Here is a 21,668-nt window from a genome sequence, read left to right on the forward strand (position 1 = left end):
GCAGTGGTGTGGCCATGTGCTCCACGGTTAATGTGATTTTATTGCACATAGCTTAATTGGAGCTTCCAGAAGAGAACACTGGTGTTCAGATGTGACTGCAGAAAATCCTTCAATTAATGTCATCTCATAGCAATGAGCAGATTGATCTTCCCTGTGAAATCTTGGTGAGGTTTGAAATTCTTCTTGGAGGATAGATGCTGAGTGGAGCTTTGACAGAAGTTTGTTCAAAAATAACCGGTTTAGTTAGAGGAAATAGAAAAAAAACTATTCCCATTTGCAAATGGATCCAGAACCCAAGGCCCAGCTTTAAAACTTTAGGTTTAGCATATAAGGCTGAGGGTAGTTATGATGTGGAATTAATTTCTTGAATTGATGATGGAAAAAGAATCAGTTAAGAACAGACATTTGAAAATTAAATTGATAGACACTTGTGGGAAAGATACTGCAGTTCTGAGAGAACAGGAATGACTGCATGGTTGTAGAATGGAGTGGGGATCATTAAGCCAGATACCTTTCTTCAGGCAGAGATTTCCTCTTTGAGTTCAAGCAGTGATTCTGGATTATTACAAAGAAGCTGGAGAGAAACTTCAAGATTTGGATTCTGCCTGACCTACTTTACAGAAACAAAAGGACAGCATGCAAATTTTAAAAATGTGATCCTAGAGTGTGGTAACGTTTGATGAATCTTTACTTTTTTAAAGCAGGCATCAGTTGTTGCTCCATGAGTACCATGGCACATAATTTGGAGGAACAGATTAGAATATCTGAGCTGAAATCCATGAAAGTCACTTGGCTAGAACTATAATGCACAATGACGTTGGGAATATAAACCACAAGGCCATTGTCCCAGGGCTTGTAAAAGCATTTTTTAATGTGTATGTGTCAAGCCAATGAACTGCACTCTGTGCAGAACTTAGACCAAAGTGATTCACTGCTTTCGCAGAGTGATGAGCTTTTCACTGATGTACCTTCTCACATTTAATAGAGCTTCATACACACCAGCCTGAAAATTAATCTGTGAACTTGATACACAGTAATGGCAAACACAAACTGTCAAAAGCAATATCACTCAATGCAAAGAAATTGGGACTTCAGCTATGAAACTATTATATTTTTTGGCATTGCATTTAAATGACTTAAATGCTAAGGGGATAACAGTATATCTCATTTCAGAACATTTAAAGTGGAGCATAGATTGTTAAGTTCTGAAAAGTGGTGAGCTGCCATTTCTAGCACTGTACCTTTGATTTGGAAGGGATATGATTCAGAGGTACAGTGATAAAGCCCATACCTAATGACTATATGGATACAATGTGGGCTTGTGTCTTATCGTAGGAGTGAATCACAAAAGTCTGCAGATGTTGTGATTGTAGTAAATGCAAGAAAAAACCCTGAGATGTGTATCTTTACCTCCCATGAATGCTGCGAGACCTGCTGAGTTCCTCCAGAATTTTGTGATTTTACTTGGGCCTTCCAGTAGGCTGATAAAAGGGGAGCATGTAACAAAAAGGATTCAAATTAGATGTGGCGTTTGAAGATAGGGTGTCATTTCACAAGAATACAAATAGTTCTGAACGTTTGAATCCTTATAACTATTATTGATACTTGGTTCACTGCATTTCCCGTGTTTCAGATGATCAGATGTCATTTTGCTGGGGGTTTGTGAAGTGCAGCTATGAAGAGATTTGTCCATTTATTTTAATGATCAGCATCTATAGTGGAGAAGAGTGGCCCTTGTGGTTGCTGGACTCCGACTTGCCTCTTTCAAGACAGCCAATGGAATGTGTCGACAAGTTTTCATGCATCTGTCCTGCTGACTCTGCATTTCCTCACTGGTCGGGTAATAAATTAATTGTCATATACATTGTACATATACACCAAAACTTTTACTTGCTGCAGCTGAACAGATATTTGATGGAGGAAAAAAGCTAAAATACTGCAAATAAACTGAATAGTTAATAAATATTCACAGTTACCGTAGTGCAAGAACAGAAAGAGGCTTTACAATGTCACAGATTGCCCTGACATCACAAAAGGACTATCTATGATCTATGGATCAAGCAGAGGTTCAAGAGCATTTATTTTAGAGATGCAGCATGCATGGTATCAGGCCCTTCCAGGCCACAAGCCCACATCATACCAATTAACCTTCAAACTCCATACATTTTTGGAGGCTGGGAGGAACCTGGAGCACCTGAGGAAGACAGAGTAGATACCTCCCATGTGGAAGTGTCTGACAAGAGCACAACTTCAGGTTAGAACGGCGTCCATTTAGAACAGAGATATGGAAGAATTTCTTCAGCCAAAGGGTGGTGAATTTGTTGCCGCAGGCTGTTTTGGAGGCTATGTCATTGGGTGTTTTTAAGGCAGAGATTGGAACATTCTTGATTAGCCAGGCCATCAAAGGTTATGAGGAGGAGACCGGGCAGTGGGGGTAAGTGGTAAAATGAATCTGCTAATAATTAAATGATAGGGCAGGTTCAATGGGCTGAATAGTCTAGTTCTTATGATCTTATGGTAATAATATTGTACTAACTGTGCTACCTATTCTTGAACCTTGAGATACTAATCCCATCCAAAGGTCACAGTGAGAAGAATTGCAGCTAGGGTCCTTTATGATGTTGGCTGCCTTCTCAAATTATCAAACCAGGTTGTCATCCAATCAATTAATCTACTTTATAAGTGCATCTGTGGAATTTTGATAGAGTTTTTGATGACATTCCAAATCTTCTCATTTAGCATGGTTACAGCAAAGATCTTCTGAAATATGGGTTCCCAGGAATTTCAAGGCACTAACCTTCTCCATTTCTTGCTGACATTGAGCAAGATTGTTGTTCCTGACCCAACCAGATTCTCGATTTCCCCATCCTATATTTTGCCTCATCATTTCCAGTTATTTAGCCAACAATAGTGGTATTGTCAGTGAATTTACAGATTACATTGGAGGTAAACTTTCCCAGCAGTTTTCCTTTAACTTAAGGTTGTGACCAATGAACATAGAAAACTTACAAATCAGGACCTTTGCCCACAAAGTTGTGCCGAACATCTCCCTACCTTAGAAATTACTAGACTTTCCCATAGCCCTCAATTTTTCTAAGCTACAGATACCTATCATAAAGGACCCTAATGTATCCACCTCCACTACCGTTGCTGGCAGCCCATTCCACATGTCCACCACGCTCTGGATTAAAAAAAAAACATACCCCTGCCATCTCCTCTATACCTACTCCCCAGCACCTTAAACCCATGTCTTCCTGTGGCAACCATTTCAGCCCTGGGGAAAAAAAGCCCCTGACTATTTACATGATCAATTGCCTCTCATCTTGAACACCTCGATCAGGTTACCTCTTATGCTCCACTGCTCCAAGGAGAAAAGGCTGAGTTAACTCAGCCTGTTTTCATAAGACAACAATGGTTTCACATCAAAGTCATATTTGTCAACAAAAGCACATTGGCATTTAACTTACATTTTCCTCTCTTTTTAATCTGTTTTATTTCTGAGCAATAATACAACCACATTCGATCAGTGATGCTACAGACATTTCACATTGGAGTTTTAATAGGCCACAAGGTTAATGAAGTTGCAGGAAATTGCAGAGGAAGGCAAAACCCTGAATCCCCGTCCTTCACCTCCTGCTTTGCTTATATAAACTCAGATTTTAATTATGTCTGGAGAAGAATTCCATTGCTGATATTTTTCAATTTTTGATGAAATGGAACACGTGTTCTGAAAGAGCAATTTAACTGGAGATGCTCTCAGAAAAGGAAAATTAAATAGATAGGGATGTGTGTGTGTGTGTGTGTGTGTATTACAGTACCAATGATTACGACCAGTTTTCAAATCCCACACTATCCGTAAGGAGTTTGTCCGTTCTCCCTGTGTCTGCATGGATTTCCATTGGGGCTACGGTTTCCTCCCACAGTTCAAAAACGTACTGGGCTTTGTAGGCCAATCGGGTTAATTGGCTGGCACAGGCCTGTGAATCCTAATAGCTATTAATGATAATTGGTTCACTGCATTTCCTGTGTTTCAGATGGCCTGTTACTATGCTGTACATCTAAATTAAAATTCAAATATACATACTGTATACATATATTCTCAACATTGTTTCACAAAGATGAATCCTCCTTCCATGAATTCTTTCAGTTGTACATAAAATGTGATGATGAAGCTTCTGGCTTGAAGATGATCAGAGCATAGTGAACTTTCAAAACACAGACGTGAGAAATGGTGCAATATTATGACACTGCTTTTGCATAGTGTGTTCATTTTTAATGTTGTAACTTGTGTGGTTTTAAGATATTGGCAGTGATTATCTCATAAGATGGATTTATGATGTTCTCTGAGCTCAACTCAAATGCAATTTAAATGATAAAATTTGCAAAACACTGTGTGAAGAGCCTCATACAAATATATACATTAAAATACATACACTAATGCAATGAAGACTTGCTTCTGTCTCTAAAATGGCTCAAAAATCAACTCTATCTTTTTCAAATTAGCTTTGAGCAAAATATTTCATTTGCTAGAAATCCAAAATGAAAAGAGGAAATTTTGAAAATATTCAGGATTGATGTTTCACATCAGTGAGCATTCAAAAGAATCAAGAATAGTTTCTGATGGAGGAGGATTAAGATACAGAGAAAGAGAAGGGCGGGAGGGAGGTATTGGTGGGATGGAGGGAAGAGATGGTTTGTGATATGGTGGGAGAAAAGAAAGATTGATTAAGAAAAGGAAGGTAAAAAGGTGAAAGGTAACAATTCTGGGAACATGAAGCAGGAGATGTACACGGAGCAAGTAAAATAATTATCTGAAATTGACAGACAAATAATCATATAACCCTATACAGCACAGAACAGGCCCTACTAGTCCATGCCAGAACAAATCCCCACCCTCCTAGTCCCACTGACCAGCACCTGGTCCATACCCTTCCAATCCTCTCCCCTCCATGTAATTATCCAGTTTTTCCTTAAATGTAAATAATGTCCTCGCTGTGGGATAAATGTTGACATCTGAAACAAAATTGTCACAAAACTGACTGTTAAAACTGAAAGGCTGTTCCATACCTGGTCAGAAGATGGTGTGTTTCCTCAAGATTTGCTGGAACAACATTGTAGACCAAGATCAGTAGGAAGAGATTGCTGATATTTACCCTTTTAGACATAACAAGGTATTCTTCAAAGTGCTCACCCAATCCAATTTGTCTACCTATGCAGAAGAAACCATAGATTGTACACCAAATGTTTCGGTTCCTGGGTGGTAGGGAGGGAGGAGGTAAAAGGTTTTTCCCTCTCCCACTGATCATGAAAGTATTATGGAATGAGACACGAGTATTCATTGAACCAGAGCATTTTAAAAGGAATAATCCATTTTCAATAATGAAGAGAGGAAAGGATGTGTCCTGTGATGGGATCCTGTTAGAAGCGAGGGAACTTCAAGAATGACCCACTTAACATGAAAGCTCCTGGGTTGGAAGCCAAGGAGAGTGGAAATTCTATCACCATTTTTGGAGTACAGAGGAGTGAGAAGTGAATAGGAGAACTTGAATGGACAAACTTCTTAGAACATCATGTTTGGCTGGTTTATGTTAGTAAAGATGTTGAGCTTACTATTATTAAGACTCTTTTGCAAAGGCTTTCTTGAATGCAGTGCTTAATTAGAGTCCCACATGACTCCTATTTATTTGGTCCCATTCTTCCTAAGGACATCAGTCATGAAGGTCAGGTTATTCATACTTGTAAACGTAATGTTTGACTCCAACAAAAACCATCTGCTGGAGGAACTCAGCAGGTCAAGCAGCATCGGTGGTGTGGGAGAGGAATTTGTAGCCATTTCAAGTCTAAATCTTTCATCAGGACAGATTTCTGCTTGCTTTAAGTTGCTTGGCTTTTGAAAAGTACTTATGCACTCGCATCCTTTGTGCCTCTGAAGCTTATTTCTTTGGAGTCGCAGGTTTTAAAATGCTTCTGTTTATTTGGATAAACTCCCTACAAAGGCATGTTTTCACAATGTACCTGAGAAAAACTGGACCCTTTAGATTAGCAACTAGACTGTACCATCTACCTTTTCGTGACAATGGGCTTTTGCAGGAAAGGAGAAGGGCTAGTTTTTGAAACATAAGTGTCAGCGACATCTCTTCACTCTTGCAGAATCCAAAGTAAGCAATGCACAATGTCTTTTTGTTTGTCGTTGAACCCTATGTAATTTAAGCACCGTAGAATCATTTACGTGGTAGGAACTGCAGCAGTTCAAGACAGCAACTTGCATACATGCTGAATGGTAATTAGAGAAGGGCAAAGATGGCTATATCACCAGAATTAATTACAGATGTTTGCTGAGTGGAGCCCTCATTTGTATTGTAGCACTGTCATGACAAGTCTGGTGTGGCAGGAGCCAGGAACTACAACAGCAGTTAGTTTACCATTGATTCCCTGAGAGGCCAAGTGTAGCTGGTGAGAAAATATAAATTGCTTTTCCAGCTGGTTGAGATGAAAGGGCTTCCTCTTCATGGAAGGCTTAAGTCTGCAGTCAAAATGTGAGACAAGAGAAATTAAGTAGAAGCACAGATCAGAAGTTGAATGGTGGAGCAGTTCAAGGAAATGAATGGTTCCTTGTGACTGTGGTGGAATTGAAACCATTACGTTCTTGGGACATTCAAAATGTTTTACTCACAGACTCCTTGTCTTGAGATTTGTAAGCCTGCGGAGATTTCCGCATTTCATATATGTATTCTGCTACTCTGGAATCCATCGTATCTCTGTTTGCACTGGAGACTTTAATTGATGAAAGATGCAATTTGCATTTGAGCTCTTGTTTGATTGATCATAATGCTACTGTTCTGTATTCCAGAGTTTTGAGATTGGAAACCTACTTTACTCAAAATGAAGTGCAAGCACTGACATTTCTGGGTCACTTGAGGTCAGTTTGCAAACTGAGCTGGGCACTTTGTCATGTGTCACACTTCGATCCTTGATGTAGTTTCTGCGGCCGATGTACAACATATGATGTAATTTATCCTTGTGAAGAAATGCTGGAAAATTAATCTGAGTTTTTCTGGGATCAACCAACATTGTTCACACCAGGACCACTGCTTTCATGCACTAAACTAAAACAGGGAGCCCACTGAGGAAATTACTGCTGCTGGCTCTCCCCCCCCCTCCCCACCCAACTCTATCCAGACATTTCAGTGTTATAAATGCCTCTGAATAATGAATTCCTCTCACTCACCCAATTCTTCTGAACTTTAAGGGAGTAAAGTCCAAGCATCCCCAAACATTCCTCATAGCTTTATCCCTTGTGAATATTCTCTGAATACTCTCCAATTCCAACACATCCTTTCTTAAATAGTGAACACAAAACTGCACCACATACTCCCAAGGTAGCCCTCATTAGTGCCAGATAAAGCCTCAAGCGGTTAAAGATTCTGGGTGAGCAGTAGACTGGCACAGGGCACCAGAAAATGGGGAGATCACCCCCTGTTTTAAAAAGAGAAGCAGATGAGATGACCCTACTGGCAGTGACCACGGCGGCAGATCAGTGAGCAGCTCTGAGGCTGAAGAACATGCAGGCGGCGGGCTGTTAGTGCTCGAGGTGAAGAACTCTCACAGGCTGAGGACTGCTGGCGACTGCGGTCAAAGGACTCGCACCTGGCTGTGGACTGCTGAGGACTAGTTTGAGACTAACTGTAGAGGTACCAGGTATCGGAACCAGGATATGGGAGGGTGCCAAGGACACTTCATGCTTCCTGATCGTGTCAGAGGTTTGGATCTGGAGCTTGGGTTTGGACGGTGTGATTGAGGAGGCTGCGGGGGCACTGGAGGCAAATCCATGGACAGTCTGTGAGGGACGCTCTTGCTTCTCTCTCTCTGACTGGAAAAGGTGCCTTGCAGTTTCTGCCTGATGATGAATCTGTCTGCCTTACGGTAGAGTAAAGCAATCTTTGTGTAATGTTGCATTGACTGTAAAGGAATCTTGAATCTTCATTTCTTCTACAGATCCAAAATACTTTGCCAGTACTTCTGTCACTTCCTTTCTCCCATGTCATTTTTCATTGAATAATTACTCTTGCCTCTTTTTTTACTCTAATATGCTTTAAAAGCATTTTTGTGTCCTTTTTGATATTTTTGAGCTTTCTTTCAAAGTTCAATTTTTAATTCCAAGTAACCTTTTTCATTGCCTACTGTAAGCATTTAAATGCTTCTCAGTCCTCTATCTTCTCACTAATTTTTGCTTCAAGCCAATTAACACATTGAAAAGTTACCTCTGCCACTTCTTCCCATACCAAGCTTCCTCTCACCCTATCAAAATATTGTCAAACCTTGCAGTCCATCAAGTACTCATTTACACTGCAGAAGTCCCATTTTATTCTCTTGACATTCTCATTCATTTTACCAAAGATTTTACCACTCTCACACTAGGTCCAATACACAGTGACAAAACGACTATCCAACCCGGACATCATCAGAAGATGGGAGAAACCTGGAGTATTCAGCAGAAGCATATGCAGTCACAGACAGAACATGGAAACTCCACACTGACAGCACTGGAGATCCGGATTCAACCCTCGTCACTGGAGCTGTGAATTTTTTCACTTTCCCAGTTTTGATTTCGAGCCTTTGACCTGCAATGTAGGCTCTAGCTACTGTCTGTTTTATTCTTGGGTAGATCTGTTTTCACCTCTATAGTACAATAAAAGTCTGAAAATCTAGATGCAAGGAATCCAGAGTTCTTAAACTCTCACCTGAAATCTGTTTCGCCTGAGAATCTGGATTTCTGCAAACTCACGGCTTTACTTGTGTGCATGTATCAGTGCAATAAGTGACCACGTGGAAATGTAAGAAACACTATTTGCTTTTTTTTTGTATTTTGTACTTTAGATGAAAAATTGTTGAGTTAGTAAGCGATCAAAATTTACCTGTGTATTCTCCTTAAATTTGAATTTTAGAAGTACAGCCTGAAAATCTGGACTGACCCAATCCTCAAGCAGTCTGTATTTTAGGACTTTTACTATGTGTTAGAAAGCATCTGCTCTTTAAGCAGCTTGCTGGAAGATGCTGGAAGCCTATGTGTGCAATTGCCCACAACACTCAATTAAGTAGAATCCATAAGCTGCACAGTACATAAAGATCTCATAATTAAGCCAGCACAATGAATGGCTTGGAAGTTGTTTGAAATGCTACAAGGTGATTCTGCAATGATCCAGGGTCTAGGGCAACACTGTCCAGGTACATTTTGCAGTCGCCTTTGGCAGAAGTATTTTGATTCCATAGTTTCAGGATGTTTAAAAATATTGCCAAAGTAAGAGAGTCAGATTTGAGAAATACAAGAGCAAAATTGGATCTAACCTGCATAATGCATGTCTTGCTGACCTTCATTTAACTGTTATTTTGTGTCTAAAAACACTGATGGGCATTTGTATGGTAGAGCTTGTGAAGAATATGGCAGCAGTGGTTAAGCATCCGTAGTTTCGATTCAGATTTATTGTCAGAGTACTTGCATGGCATCACACACAACCCTGATATTCTTTATTGTGTGGGCGAGACAGAACGACCACTTATTGGCAGTGCAACAAAAAACAGACTCGATATACACATGTAAGCACATCAAGAGATGAAAATAAACTCTGCAAAACAGAGGGGGGAAAATCAATAAAGTGCAAAAGTAAGTCCTTAAATTGGTCCTTGATTGAGTTTATTGTTAAGGAGTCTGATAGTGGAAGGGTAGCAGCTGTTCCTGAACTTGATGGTTCTCCTTGTGGCTCCTAATTCTCTTTTCTGATGGTATTGGTGAGAACAGCGCATGCTGGGTGGTGTGGATCCTTGATGGTTGCTGCTGCTCTCTGACGGCAGCGTTCTCTGGATGTTTTCAATAGTGGGGGGGGAGGTTTTACGCATAATGACCTGGGCTATGTCCACTACCTTTTGCAGGTCTATTCACCCAGGGGATTTTGTGCCCACCCCAGACTGTGATGCAGCTGGTCAGCACACTTTCCACCACATAGTTGCAGAAATTTGCCATGGTTTCTCATGTCATGCCAAACCTCTGTGGAAGTAGTGGCGCTGACGTGCTTTCTACATGATGCAATTAGTGTATTGGGTCCCGGAAAGATTATTGTGAGGGTTAAAAAGATTTTGAAGATTCCTTTATTGTCATGTCGTACATAAAATCTAATATTACATGAAATTTCCTTCTGTGTGTCCTATTTCTCAAAAGTATACGGAGAACTAGTTTGAAATTTTCTTATTTTAAAAACAACAAAAGAATATTCCAGCGTCGTTATCCTTTGGCTCGCATATAACAGCTGCTGAATCTTATTCCTTTCTGTGGTGTACTGTGCAAGAAGGATGAGAACAAATAAAGTCAGGGGTTGGACCTGATCTTGAGACTGTGGGAAATCCAGAGGGGGAGAGAAGATCAATGTTGATGTGGTGCATCAGTTCCTGAAGGGTCTAGAGAATTTCCAGAGCTTGTTTCGAAACATTCAGGCGTCTTTATAAAGCAGCCTTTATCCTGAAGGACCACAGCCTCCTAGGCCACGCCCTCTTCACTCTGCTTCCATCAGGAAAAAGGTACAGGAGCCTAAAGATGAGCACTCAACGGCACAAGGCCAGATTCTTTCCTGCTGCTATCAGATTCCTGAATGACCAATGAACCAAAGACACTGCCTTATTTTGACTTCCCGTGCACTATTTTCATTGACTTTTTTGTAAGGTGATTTATATGAATGTGTCCACTCTCATGATGGTGCAGCAAAACAACAAACTTATGGCAATAAATTCTGACTCTGAATGAAGAAATCGTGATCAGTATTTTGCTAAAAATAGCCAGAATTTTTGAAAATGACCCTCGTGTTAGGAGACACTATTAAACAATATTTGAAACAAACTGGCATTGATACAGTTAGTCTATTTGCTGGTTTTCCAAAGTTCTCGCAGTAACATTTGTCAAGCTTTACGTTGGCTGTAACACAAGAACTGCCCAAAAAAACCCATGTTCAGGTATCAGGCCTCGAGCCTCTGAATAATTAAGCCAATCTTGGCTGCTTATTATAAATTTTATTAATTATCTGCAATAGTATTCTTGCTGTGACCCCCTATGAAATACCGAGTAGATTAAATCATTGATTGCATTGTTATCTTTTATCCAATTCCTCACACATGTCAACAGGTGCACAAGTGCAACTGAGCAAATAAGTCGAGAGTGAGCAGTTTTGCTTCATTGCATAATTGGATGGTGTTAATATATTATTGCAAACTTTTTTTCTATAAATTCTGTCCATGCCTGCTATGCAAAACAAACACCAGTCCTTCAAATTAATTTCTTTGAACACTTTGCTGAAAATGAATAAAAATTATTTATAGTATTCAATTTTCAAGTATGATATAATTAAAAGAAATGTGAAGAGGAAGGAAGTCCTGGAAACCAACGAAGGGGTCGTCCTGTTATTTTGCATGTGACTGAGTCATGAATGTGATATTTATTGACTGTGCCGTTTCTGATAAATTATGTACGTTAAAATGTTTAAGTTTTGGCAAATATTTAAATATTAAATAAGACTGATGAATAGGCTCTGAACAATTTACATTAAGAACTCAATGTTCCATTTTCTAAATGATAATATCACATTAATGTGTTTTTTTCGCCATACGGCATGGTAACCGAACTTTTCACCTGAACTTGAGCCAGTGCTACCCTAATACCCCAATTAACCCACACCTTGGTACATTTTTGAACAGTGGGAGGAAACTGGAGCACCCCGACGAAACCCACACAGATACAGGGAGAACATACTAACTCCTTATAGATAGCATGGGATTCGAAGCCCTGTCCCAGTCGCTAGCACTAGAGCATTATGCTAACCATGCTGCCCTTTCACAGCATTATTATTAGATAACGATTAACAAATTAAAATAAATTGGTCAGCCGTGTTCTAGTCTCAACAAAAATGGTATTAGTTCACCTTGGTCTGGACCCTTTTACTTTTGTTAATTAAAGATTTCATGTTCTTGTGTATAAAGTGCACAGTAATTCAGGCATGAGTTTGGACAGTGGTTCTGGAACCAAATGATACCATTGGAAGCTCCAGTCAATTTTGCACTTTATTGATTTTTTTCCCCCTCTGTTTTGCAAAGTTTATTTTCATTTCTTGATGTGCTTACATGTGTACATCAAGTCTGTTTTTTGTTGCACTGCCAATAAGTGGTAGTTCTGTCTCACCCACACGATAAAGAATGTCAGGGTTGTGTGTGATGTCATGCAAGTACTCTGACAATAAATCTGAATCGAAACCATGGATGCTTAACCACTGCTGCCATATTTTTCACAAGTCGCAAGCTCTGCCATACAAATGCCCATCAGTGTTTTTAGACACAAACTAACAGTTAAATGAAGGTCAGCGAGACATGCATTATGCAGGTTAGATCCAATTTTGCTCTTGTATTTCTCAAATCTGACTCTCTTACTTTGGCAATATTTTTAAACATCCTGAAACTATGGAATCAAAATCCTTCTGCCAAAGGCGACTGCAAAATATGACATGAATTTAGCAACTCATTTTTTAGTCACATTTATTTTAAGCCCATCTCTTAAAAGGGAGCAGAGGATTATTGAGTCCCCAATACCAATTAAATCCATTGTTACATCTGATTGAAATGGAGTCGAAATTATTCCAATAATTCCCTGGAGAGAAGGAGTAAATGGGCATGAGATGGTGAGTGGGCAACACAATAGCTCTGCAGGTGGGGCTCCGGTCTCTTAGCTCCAACATCCCTGACATTTTTCTACTGCATGTGAGGAGTTTGTACATGTGTGAGAGAGAAACCTGCAAGGGAATAAAGTGGTGGATACGATGATTGGGAATGCTTCGAGAGATGGCAAGGATTGATGGGCCAAATGACTTCCTTCTAGGTTGTAAGAAAATATGAAAAAACTGGTAAAGCACTTTGAAGGCAGGGCTAAATCAGATGAGTGTTTTACTTCGATCTTCAAGCTGGCTTGTTATCCTGACCTAACTACAATCCTATTCAATACAACAAACTGGAGAAAATTATTTGTGGTTGAAACCTGTTAACTGAATGGTGACTGGGGGGGAGAAAGTGATACTTCCAAATCAACATTTTAAAATTCACCCCCTTGATACTTCATTTTTTAAAAAGATAAACTTATAAATGTATAATCCACTGTTATAAAGTTGTAGCAATAAAAATAAAGCAAAAATATCATTGATCTCATTCATCATCAATTACACAATGTCATTTTCTGAACATCGAATTTCTAATATAACAATATTCATTAAAACATTGTTTGAGTTAGGTTTTTTTTTAGACCACAAAAAAGGGTCTTTTAGTCCTCCAAATAACAGGCCCTTTCAGCCCATGAGCCATGCCAAGCTTTTTATCCATCTACATTGATTCAATTTGAACTTTTTAAGACTGTATAAATGCCTCTTTGATTTAGTGTTTTTATCTGATTCCACCACCACCTCTTGCAGTGAGTTCCAATGTCAACTATCTGGTTTTTTTTTAAACTCCCTTCTGTCATCTTGATACCCCAGCAATGGCCATTCACCCACCTACAATCTCAGGGGGTGAATGTGGGGGAAACCCACTGCTTGTCTAATGTATATGCATAAATAAAGACCTTAAATCCAGACAACATCCTGTAATCTCTTCTACACTCTTTCTAGCACCATTCCATCCCAATTATGGCACAGTGATTGGAACTGCACGTAATCGTACAAGTGTAGCCGAACCAGTGATTTGTAAAGTTGCATCAATTCTGCTCCCTGACCTTTTGCCTTTTTTGGAATCATACCTTTGGACTTTTTCACCAACCTATTGACCTCTGTTGCCCTCTTAAGAGAACAATGCATCATTTTGCACTTGGGATTAAATTCCATTTGCCAATACTCCATCCAACTATTCATCTCATCAATATCCTGTAGAGGTTTCAGTTGTTCACAATCCGAATGATCTGCTAGACCATTCTATCTCTTTCTTCCCTATTCCTATTTGTCTGGCTCTCCACACCTTTCACTCTCCATTCACAGAGCCATTTCTCTTCTCCCTTTGTTATTATGCCCTCCCTATTACCTCTTACTTGTTGGCTGGTGCTCCTTCTTCCCCTGCCCCCTCAACATTTTATTCAGACACCTGCCTACATTTTGCTCATACCTTGATGAAGGATTCAAGCCTGAAACGTGTACCTTTAACCTTGCGAGATGGAGTATGCTGTTTCACCTCCTTTGTTTCGTCAGGATTGCACTTTTACTTCAACTAAGGCATCCGTTGACTTCTGTGTTTTTTTTCAGCTATTCACAACACTAAATTTCACCCATTGTTCATTTTTATGGAAAATATATTTAAGGAAACATCTGTTTAGCCATTACAACAACCATTCAGTATCAATAGTATCTCAGAAATATCACTGAGGCGTGGTAATTTTTAGAAAATTACTCTGGGGTGAACACCTTTTTTCAGAATTGTGAATCTAAATCTTCAGTGGTCATCTTTACTGGAGCTGGGTTTGGCTGGTTAGTTGGTCATAGGGGTATTTGAGGGTGGGGTGACTGGTGGGCCTGAAGGGCCTGTTACTGTGCTATATCAATACATTTAAATTAAAATATTGAATGAATTCACATGCAGATGATGGCATACTTTTTGTAGAAATATTGAACACTGATTTCTATTGATAGGTAAATAATATAAAAAGGTACTGAAGAATTTTTTTTATTGGAGTCGTGGTAGTCTTCTTTAAATATAAAAGCAATTCTTCATCTTGAGATCTGTGCAAATATTTTTTCACTTTATATCCTTGCTTAAAAACAAATCTAAAACACTTTGAAAACATTATTGAACATTTTAATTGCATTAAAAACTAAGCAGGGAATTGCTAATTATAATTTAGGCAAACCTATTTCTTGTGCAGTAAAGCATTATAAATTGAAGTGCTAAATACACAAAATTTCCAGGAACTCAGCAGGTCCTGCAGAGTCCATAAGAGTCAAGGATATATAGTCAATGTTTCAGGCTTGAGCCCCTACCTGTCCCTGTCCTGACGGTATTCTTTTCCTCTTTTAAGGGCATTAATGGGGTTTACACAATTGTGGTCTTTAGGCCAGAAACTAGTCAACCACTTCTCATGTTTATCTTCTGTGCGAAGAAAGCAATTTGCGTCAATCAATAAACTGCCTGTAGGGATATAACCTTGCTATTCAAAAGTTTATAAAAGAGTGAGTGTGGAGTGTAATTTCCTTCTAGTTTTTTTTCCCATATTGTTTGATTTTTTTCAAAATAATATTTTTTTTTGCTTAAATCCAGATGTGTTGTTAAATGTCAAACAAATGCTTTGCAGAATTGTCTGTAATTCAGATGAAGGTGATGGTCTGTTTGTTGAGACTCCATGATCTGTAGCATCCCTTTCCATTATTCTATCAGATAAAAGCAGCTGTGTGCTTCTTCACAGACTGACAAAATCATGGACTGTACCACCTCAATTTTGTAATTCTTAAATTGGATGGTGCGGACATAAAAATTTTATTTCACCTCAAAGAACAGGATAAGAGGTTGTGACCTTTCCCATTGAAACAGTTTCTCCCAGAGAAAGCTGCTTTATGACTGTGAGAAGACCAGATCGAGATAAATATTTCTGAAATTATTTTATTGAGAGTAACCTGTTGTGTTGCCTGTGCCGTTTGGCAGGCTAAAGCCGTAAACTTGGAGTCACTTAAAGATTAACACTGAGATTTTCTTGATCTCCCAGGATAACCAAGGTTGTGAATCTCGATATTGCCCTTTCTCCTGCACGAGTTTGAGCACTTAGTTAATCCACTGTGCATGGCATTGGCAACATACACATTTTGTCTCGTGTTTCTCTTGATCTATGTGGGTGTTGGTGGGCAAGGGTGGAATTTGCTGGAAAGTGTATTGATATACTGCAGAGTGGGAGAATAGAATCCAACTTTTTTAAAAATATATCTTTATTAATGCTTTACAATATAAACAATTGAACAGTACAACTATACTAGATTCATGAAAGAAAAAAATTAAAACATTGTACAATATTTTCATAATAAGGAAATCCAGAGCACACTCATAACAATAAAATAAGATTTAACAAAAAAATAACAAAATGAAAAATTTCAAAATCCCGTCCTCTAAGCAAGATTGAAAGTTGACGTGTATCAATCAAGTGACATCAACTTGAAGAGGGACAGCGCAGCTCCAAAACTCCACAGCAATCTTAAATCTTAAAATTATGAGAATAGTTCATAAATGGACCCCATATCTTTTGGAACCTAATATTTGAATCCTTGATAGCATTTCTATTTATTTTTCTAGAGTTTCACAAGCCATATTATCTCTTAGCCATTGTGCATATGTAGGTGGAGTCGCCAATGTCGGCGCTAAGCTGGGTTCGTTGGGCGAGGCTAGTCCACCACTCATTTTGGATCTCCCGGAGTTTGCGCTGAAGGTGGCTGCATGCGAGATGGAAGGCTCATTTTTTCTCTGGCCAGGAAGGCTTTGCAAGGTGAGCCTGGTGGGCAGATCGCTTCTTTGCCAGCAGCTCCTGAATTGACCTTTGTTGACCTCACCAAAGCCTTTGACACCATGAGCAGGAAAGGGCTTTGGCAAATGCTAGAGTGCCTCGGATGCCACCCCAAGTTCCTCAACATGGTTATCCAACTGCACGAAAACCAACAAGGTCGGGTCAGATACAGCAATGAGCTCTCTGAACCCTTCTCCATTGACAACGGCGTGAAGCAAGGCTGCGTCCTCGCACCAACCCTCTTTACTATCTTCTACAGCATGATGCTGAAACAAGCCAATAAAGACCTCAACAATGAAGACGGTGTTACGTCCGGTACCGCACGGATGGCAGTCTCTTCAATCTGAGGCGCCTGCAAGCTCACACCAAGACACAAGAGGAACTTGTCCATGAATTACTCTTTGCAGATGATGCCGCTTCAGTTGCCCATTCAGAGCCAGCTCTCCAGTGCATGACGTCCTGTTTTGCGGAAACTGCCAAAATGTTTGGCCTGGAAGTCAGCCTGAAGAAAAATGAGGTCCTCCATCAGCCAGCTCCCCACCATGACCACCAGCCCCCACCCACATCTCCATCGGGCACACAGAACTCAAAACGGTCAACCAGTTTACCTACCTCGGCTGCACCATTTCATCTGATGCAAGGATCAACAACGCGATAGACAATAGACTTGCCAAGGCAAATAGTGCCTTTGGAAGACTACACAAAAGAGTCTGGGTAAACAACCACCTGAAGATACACACAAAGATCAGCGTGTACAGAGCCATTGTCATACCCACACTCCTGTTCGGCTCCGAATCATGGGTCCTCTACCAGCATCACCTATGGCTCCTAGAACGCTTCCGTCAGCGCTGTCTCCGCTCCATCCTCAACATTCATTGGAATGACTTCATCACCAACATCGAAGTACTCGAGCTGGCAGAGACTGCAAGGATCGAATCCATGCTGCTGAAGACCCAACTGTGCTGGGTGGGTCACGTCTCCAGAATGGAGGACCATCGCCTTCCCAAGGTCGTGTTCTATGGCAAGCTCTCCATTGGCCACTGAGACAGAGGTGCACCAAAGAAGAGGTACAAGGACTGCTTAAAGAAATCTCTTGCTGCCTGCCACATTGACCACCACCAGTGGGCTGATATCACCTCCAACCGTGCATCTTGGCACCTCACAGTTCAGCGGGCAGCAACCTCCTTTGAAGAAGACCGCAGAGCCGACCTCACTTTCAAAAGACAAAGGAGGAAAACCTAACACCCAACCCCAACCAACCAATTTTCCCTTGCAACCACTGCAACCGTGCTTGCCTGTCCTGCATTGGACTTGTCAGTCACCAACGAGCCTGCAACAGACGTGGACACACCCCTCCATAAATCTTCGTCCGCGAAGCCAAGCGAGAGACAAGTATCTTAATCCAACTTTTTTTGATTGTGAAATAAGACAGTAAAAAAACATCAATGCACAACTGCTCTTTGAAATCAAACTTCCCTCAAGGACATTCAGATCCAAATGTGCAATGTAATGTGATGTCAGGAGTGCTAATTGAACTATTCTTTAAGATCAGAGTATAAGCATCATCCTGCTGTCGTTGAAGTTCTTTTTGCAGCATATCTTTACATTTAATGATTCTCCATCGGGCACACAGAACTCAAAATTTAATGATTCTTTTTACATGGCACTGGAGACTTCCCAGGGTTATCTTTGTGTAGGTGTTATCCCAAGATACAGTAACATGAAAGGACATTGCCACAACATGGTTAGAAGAGGCATTTGAAAGATTTGATTTTTGTTTGGCTAACGGCAAAGTTTGACTGGACAGATTGGATAGATGAAATGTATTCAACAGTCAAATTCAATAAGGGAGAAAAAAAAGTTAATCACTCAAATGATTTATTTGAGCCACACTCTTCTTTGGCTTGGCTTCGCGGACGAAGATTTATGGAGGGGGTAAAAAAGTCCACGTCAGCTGCAGGCTCGTTTGTGGCTGACAAGTCCGATGCGGGACAGGCAGACACGATTGCAGCGGTTGCAGGGGAAAATTGGTTGGTTGGGGTTGGGTGTTGGGTTTTTCCTCCTTTGCCTTTTGTCAGTGAGGTGGGCTCTGCGGTCTTCTTCAAAGGAGGTTGCTGCCCGCCAAACTGTGAGGCGCCAAGATGCACGGTTTGAGGCGTTATCAGCCCACTGGCGGTGGTCAATGTGGCAGGCACCAAGAGATTTCTTTAGGCAGTCCTTGAACCTTTTCTTTGGTGCACCTCTGTCACGGTGGCCAGTGGAGAGCTCGCCATATAACACGATCTTGGGAAGGCGATGGTCCTCCATTCTGGAGACGTGACCCATCCAGCGCAGCTGGATCTTCAGCAGCGTGGACTCGATGCTGTCGACCTCTGCCATCTTGAGTACTTCGACGTTAGGGATGTAAGCGCTCCAATGGATGTTGAGGATGGAGCGGAGACAACGCTGGTGGAAGCGTTCTAGGAGCCGTAGGTGGTGCCGGTAGAGGACCCATGATTCGGAGCCGAACAGGAGTGTGGACAAAAGAGTCTGGAAAAACAACCAACTGAAAAACCTCACAAAGATTAGCGTATACAGAGCCGTTGTCATACCCACACTCCTGTTCGGGAGCCACACTACCAACAGCTCTGATATAATTTGAAAAAATATATTTTAGTTTCAATAGACTTATAAATCTTCACTTGATGTTTTTTCTCTTGTTTGCTGAGTGTGTCATGTGATGATGAATAGTAGCCATTTCTTTTGATTGTGTCTCAGGATTTCATGACACGATACCAAAACAACTGGTGTTTTTTGTTTTCTAGCTGCAGTGGTCTCTCACTTTAACAGTGATCAAGAGTTATCACTTCAGGAGTAATGCAGGTCTTTCAGGATATTTAATATGCTAGCAATAGCATATTGCTAGCATGTTCTTATTATTTTTATCACACACCTTCACCAAGAAGACAACTGATAATGATCACATATACAAAACAACAGCAAACACAAAGGGACAGGCTTGACTTTCAGTAATTGTGACAAAAGGAAAATTGGTGAAGAAGAACATGTGGCTAATCCAGTGCTGCCCATTATCACTGTCACAGAAGTCAAACAATATTTCCCACCTTCCCAATCTTGTTACTTGCAGGATAGATCTTTGTTGTACATTTCTGTAGAAAGAAATCTGTAGATTTTTTTCAAGTTGATTTTGCTGTGTCTTAAACCAGGTGTGACACATTAACATTGAACTCTTGATATGCAAAGTGCTTATTATAGTTACATCTCATCTGTTCAACAGATGGGTATTTCATTTTGAGTTTTTGAAGATTTTAGATTGGTTTAATTGGAGTGGACGGTCTCCTTCAGTTGAGGAGTTGGTGACAAGTGGCATCACTTTGAAATTGTTTGAGGTACATTTCTTTGTGTAAAAATAATTATTCTGTATAAAACCAGAGATTGTACCGGTACTTCAAAGCAATTCATTGTGTTAAGAGATGTGTCTGAGAGGCTTAATCAAGCAATTGTCTCTTCCTATAATTCCTTTTGGCCATTTCTCCAGAGAGAAGGTTTGGGGTGAGAGGGCGGAGAGTGTATGTTAGAGGTTCTATTGTAAAAATGAGATCACACAGCATCTGAAAATGTCACACTGTGTTCCAAGTCCTCAGTGGAATAAATCTCACAGTCTGTGTGAGCAACTCACCTTAAGCATCTGAATTTCAATTTTATTTCATTTCATTACTCTTTAAAATTGGAACGCATTGTTCCACATTTTCAGATACTTTGTGATCTCACTTTAAAAACACAACCAGCATGAGAGACTTTTTGATGGTCCATTTTATGAAGGACTCTCAGTACATGCAGTGACATCGAATGCCATGCAATGAATAAAACTTCTGCAGTCCTCATTTTACAGCCATGGTTCATGCCAACCAGGGGAACTGGTTACAATACAATACCCAGACATAGAAGTTATCTTGTACTTAACTTTTTTAATAACTTAAAAAAAATAGACCTACACCACAGAAACAGGCCCTTTCAGCCCACAAATCCGTGTTGCCCAATTATACCCGATTGACCTCCACCCCTAGTACACTGGAGTGCCTGGAGGAAACCTAGGCAGACAAGGGAGGAATGTGCAAACATCTTATAGACAGTGTGGGATTCGAATCCTGGTCCCAGTTGTGGTGCTGTAACAGCGTTGCACTAACCACTATGCTCACCATGCCACCCTTATTGATCACATTACCTTTATTCCAATTTCTCCTTCCTGCACCAAATCAGGCCCCATCCTGTGACATCCCATATCCCAGATTCTTCGTCCCTGTCTGAAATGACTTTCTTTGATCTCCACGCATGCCAATTTGTCAGCAGTTTTATCCACACACAAAGGTAATTGCATTCTGGGACTGTGGAAATTATTAAGGTTTGCTGAATATCACCTCAATCTGTTTCCAACAAAAAGGGTCATTGTGGGCATCATTTGGTTTCTGGAGAAATTGTACCTTTGAATGTGAGAAAATGCAACCTTTGAGCAAGGATAATTTGTGATGCCTTCAAAATGTGTTGTGTGTCCTATGGCATTGGTGACCTCTACCTCCTATGGTTTCCCTGCCAGAAATGCTGCAAATTCAGTATTGGAGTGGCAGTCTGTGTGGAACTCTTGGTGTCAGAATGTGTCCACTGTATGTGAGATAAAATATATAGGAACAAGAATTTTCAGAGGAAAGATGGACCCAAGTTAACCCAATTCCTGGATCTGCCTTCCTCGCTTGAATGAGGGAAAAAAAATCCCAGTGGGATCAGTTGAACAGCCTGATCTCCACTGACTATTTCTTATGTTCACATTGGCCTCCAACTACCAAAGTATTCATAGACCTTATTAGGAGTGTGATGTTTCAGCTCTTTGAGCCTTTTGGCTTATTTATATTACAGAATGCAGCCAGTTATGGAGAACACTTGGTGACAAGTGTGAAGTGGTGCTCCACATGGAACTCTGGCATGAGAGCCACTCAGCTGAATGGATTTCACTGTAAATTTTCTATCATGCATCTTCCCAGAGCATCGACATTATAATTGTCCTTTAATATGACTTATTTATAAATCCAGCCTTGATAAAAGTTCTGACCTGAAACGTTGATGGCCT

At 40.4% G+C, this 21,668-nt stretch overlaps 1 protein-coding gene and 1 long non-coding RNA gene across 2 annotated transcripts in view; both read left to right on the forward strand.

Moving 5' to 3' along the window:
• pcdh11 (protocadherin 11) overlaps window positions 1–21,668 on the forward strand; it is a 692,247-nt gene that overhangs the window by 347,012 nt on the left and 323,567 nt on the right. The gene's annotated exons all lie outside the window — the stretch shown is intronic.
• On the forward strand, window positions 2,079–8,708 carry LOC138740579 (uncharacterized). Its single transcript, XR_011343040.1, has 3 exons — window positions 2,079–2,254; window positions 6,851–6,919; window positions 8,419–8,708. It is a non-coding gene; the product is annotated as an uncharacterized lncRNA (long non-coding RNA).

Source organism: Narcine bancroftii, chromosome 8 (genome assembly GCF_036971445.1).
Source record: "Narcine bancroftii isolate sNarBan1 chromosome 8, sNarBan1.hap1, whole genome shotgun sequence".
NCBI classification, from domain to species: Eukaryota; Metazoa; Chordata; class Chondrichthyes; order Torpediniformes; family Narcinidae; genus Narcine; species Narcine bancroftii.